This window comes from Frankliniella occidentalis, unplaced genomic scaffold (assembly GCF_000697945.3).
Source record: "Frankliniella occidentalis isolate FOCC.00 unplaced genomic scaffold, Focc_3.1 Scaffold10, whole genome shotgun sequence".
NCBI lineage: Eukaryota > Metazoa > Arthropoda > Insecta > Thysanoptera > Thripidae > Frankliniella > Frankliniella occidentalis.
In genome coordinates this window covers 3087161-3091251 of record NW_026267140.1, presented here as the reverse complement: position 1 = coordinate 3091251, position 4091 = coordinate 3087161, and the positions used below count along the sequence as shown (strand labels likewise).

At 51.7% G+C, this 4091-nt stretch overlaps 1 protein-coding gene across 5 annotated transcripts in view; it reads right to left on the bottom strand.

The window, feature by feature from the left end:
- The window catches only part of LOC113212602 (dual specificity protein phosphatase 10-like), an 84656-nt gene that overhangs the window by 4314 nt on the left and 76251 nt on the right, over nt 1-4091 (bottom strand). The window lies entirely within an intron of this gene.

The window sequence follows — 4091 nt, the reverse complement described above, 5'->3', positions numbered from 1 at the left end:
CACGGCAACGGCAGGGCCCGGGCGCCGGATTCCATCCTAATGAGACGAGGCCTGCTTCCCTGAGCCTTTGAGCCCCAACCGCAATGTATCGGAGTAAAACTCCTGACAACTAGTTGTGCATGTGCACACTATTGATTGGAAGCTTACGGCATAAGTTTTCACGGTGAAGCTGAACGGTTGCAAATGTCATGGCTGCGGTGATGTGCGCGCCCCCATGCGCAAATATGTAATACAGTACAAAAATGAGTGCTCAAGCGCGTAAATCAACGCGTGCAAACAATTGATCGATTAAATTCGTACAATTAACATACACAAATTCTGTTCTTGTGTACACACACCATTTCACTCACTCACTCAATCACTCACTCACTCCAACACTGTCGCCCTGCCTCTACTGTCCTTGTCTCTTCCGTGTTGTCTCTCAGTACAAATGAGCGCGCAGCTGCAGCGGGCTGGCAGCGCCTAGGCGTCTGACGCCCCTAGCTCGCGTCTCACGTCTAGGGGGTACGGAAAGGGAGGGGGGGACCAAATAGGGTCGGCAGGGCTAGCGGCCGGGTTGTTAGGCGAGGTTAGCTAGCAGGCCGTGTCTATAACCCCCATGCCGCCCTCTCTCTCTGTTGGGCCAGCCCCACAACCCGTTTTATAGGCGGGATGAGTTTTGTCTACATACCTTGCCTACTTTCACTTTCAGGCGTCTCATCCAGTCTGAAACTGTCCGATAGCGTCCCCTCTCGGTCGGCCCCGTGACACCCGGTAATACCGCTACTAACCCGCGTTGCGGGTGGCTCCAGTTCGCTATGAACAGGCACTCGTGTAACCCATTTTGAAGTTGACGAAGGCACTCTGCCTAGGCGCTGATAAGTGACACGGGTGCACAGTGGCCTGATATTCTTCTCGGACAAGGACGCTAGTAAAGGGGATAGCGATTAATGAGAAACAAAGGAAAGATACAGGCATGAGAGAGATTAGTTCGCGTCGCGAATGGGTTCCTGAGAAGAATGAGAATTACTGGGAAACAACGACACCCGAAAGGTGTCTAAACATGAATGTTCTTTGAAAAACAGCATTTTCAGCGACGCGGTTATATCACCAGCAGCAACATACAGAAAAAAAAAACTAATAAAAATAAAAACGAACCGCAAAGGTCTAATTAAACTCCTTCGGGAGAGTTGTCGTTATTTTTCTTTTGTTGAGATGCACCGATATTTATCAGGCGCGAGGGGCCTCAACTCCCTTGTAGAGTGGACACCAGACCAGATTGCCAAGATTGTCGGATTGCTACACAAATATTTTACTTATGGGGCAAAATACGCCAGGAACTAGGCAAAACGCACTACTTCAAACCTGAATGTAGGCAAAAGCATTGCTTTTGGGGCCTAAAGATTGCCAGGGTGGGTGTACACCAGGTTGACGGAGTTGTGGCCCGCTTGATCAGGCGCATGCAACGCGAAGTGTCTCCGTACCCGGAGTAACGTACAGGCAGAGGATGTCCTGACCTATGGCTGGGGCACCTTGCCGCTCACAAATATTCGAGATGAAAACCCGAAACATAAAACGCTAGCACAGCTTCTCATACGTACTCTCAAATTTTGACTCCCGTTTTCGTCCTTCTCCTTCCTTTTCAACGGGGTATTCAGCGGACCTTTTGGAGTCCCTATTGGGATGAGCAACCTAAATACGCCGGACGTTCTCAGCCCCCCCCCCCCCCCCTTCTCTCTTGCCCTCAGCAGTCTGTCGGAGAACGGACGACTCTTCGGCCTGAGGACCCCGAAATACACCATGAATCAGCGGCCCAGTACCGCCAGGACTGCACGCACCCTCGTCCACCCCGCGGCCATTGGCCTCCTACAGGGAGGGGGGAAGGGGGGGGGGCAACCCCAACCCCCCGACCACAGTACAACCCGACCAACCCCACCCCGACACGCACACCGCGCACGCCAACCTTGGAAGAATTCGCGATTTTCCTGGGCAGCTGCCCAGCTATAGGACCAAACGCACGGCGCGGCGGGGCGTGGTGGGGCGTGGCGTGGCGAGGCGAGGCTCGGCGGGGCGGGGTGCTCAGAATAGCAGCCCCGCTTACTGCTGCTACTTCCCCTTTGGGCGTTTGGTCCACCCGGAAGGAGACTTGGGTGGCCGTGGGTGGAGGAATCGGGGTGTTACAAGCAAACCAATAAGTCTTGCGCATTCAGCCTCTACACGTTGTTGCCGTTGGTGCTCCGTCCAGGATGAGCAATGGACAGTAAACCGTCTTCGGCCAGTCGGTGAAAGGTTGGGGCGGCGTTACGCCTTCGAGTTCAAAAGAGTCCTGTTCAAAACGTTTTCTTTGCAGATTCTATAGAATTGCCCGACAGTCAATATGGTTTCGTCGTCGTCGTCGTCGTCATCGTCGTCAAAGAAGAAGAAGAAGAAGAAGAAGAAGAAGAAGAAGAAGAAGAAGAAGAAGAAGAAGAAGAAGAAGAAGAGCAAATGAGGCCTTCGCTTTTCCTTCCTTATCCGAGCACTAAAAATGAAATGTTTGAAATACTTGAATGATATCCGAGTTAATCTCCGCTGCTCGGCTGAGCCTGGCTGAGCCACGGAGCAAACGCTCCAGCAGCGCGAGAAGGGTGCCTCTCCCTCTCGGCGACGGGGCCATCCCATCCCCAGCGCAAACTTACATACACGGTACATACACAAAAGGATCAAAGTGAAAAGCGAGTCTCCCCGCGGGGTAGAGGGTGGGGTCGTCAGCTGACGAGTGGGTGAGTCATGCTCGCTGCAGTAGTCGGGAGGACCGTGCAACCCGATGCAACCCCTCCGGCTGCGGGGGAGCCGCGCATACCCGTCACGAGCAGGCCGCAGGCCAGGGATCAAAGGAGCCGAGCCGCGCGGGTCCACCAGGACCAGGACCAGCACCCACAAGACCGTTTAGTCCAGAGAACCAAATTCAAAACGAACGAAATTTTAGCTCTGGCGACCAAAATTTATCTGTGGCGATGAAATAATTTAGTCCCGCTGACTTATAATTTGATTGATGCGACCATATTTAGTTAAAAATGGGGTAACTAGCCACGCCGAGCTTCGTGTCCCGTGCTTCCCCGACACTATACTAAAGACCAAAAAGTGTGTTGCCTGCAGGCCTATTACGCGACTGTCGTCACTAGTAGTAGTGCGTTATGTGCACCTGCTCCTGTCCAGACCACCTCGTCCAGAGACAATGCATAATGAGTCAAATGCGGTCTACTCGCGGACAGAGCTCGTGAGTCACTCTGGAGATGAGTCCCCTCTCAGTGAGTAGTACCGGCGGGTCCAGTCCAGGGCCAGGAGGACTCTTCACACTCACGCAGGCGCACACTCACTCACTGACTCACCTCCGGACACAATCCCTGCGGCTGCGGCCCGTGCGAACGAGCTGCTCGATATAACTCATCGATGACTCCGATTCCGCCCATTTGTTTGGTGTTGTGGAGTGACACGTGTCCCATGCCCCACCCTGCACTCTAAATAGAAAAGGGACGATTTTGTACCTAGCATGGGTGGGTCCTTGTGCACACCCGAAGAAGGTAAAAATTTGTCCAAAGAGTACAAACAAAATGAAGCATTTGTACCTAGTCTAGGCAGAACTTGTACCTCAACATAGACTAATGAAGATGTGCACAAAGGACACCCTATCCTACAGACAAAAATTGCCCCCCCCCCCAGTGAGTGAGTGTGTACCACCCGTTCTTAATCTCTAATTGGCAAATGAATGAATGAATGAATGGACGAACGAATGAATGAATGGACGAACGAACGAATGAATGAATGGACGAACGAACGAATGAATGGGGACAAACGTCTGACAAAAGTTCAGTGACCGTACCGATATCATCGCTCTTTCCACCACATCGCAGCACATTTTAGGTGATCTCGAAATGGTAGTGAAAAAAGCAAACGTCAAAAGCCATGGTACGAGGTTTCGACAAACCTAAATTTCTGATTCAGATAGTTGCTCAGCAATTGCTTTTCAGTTTAATTTTAATTAAAAATCGATTGGGTCCTCGCTGGCTTAAAAATCAATAAATGCTCAGTGCGTTGTTATTAATGTATGCATGTAAGCTGCGGAAGGGGTG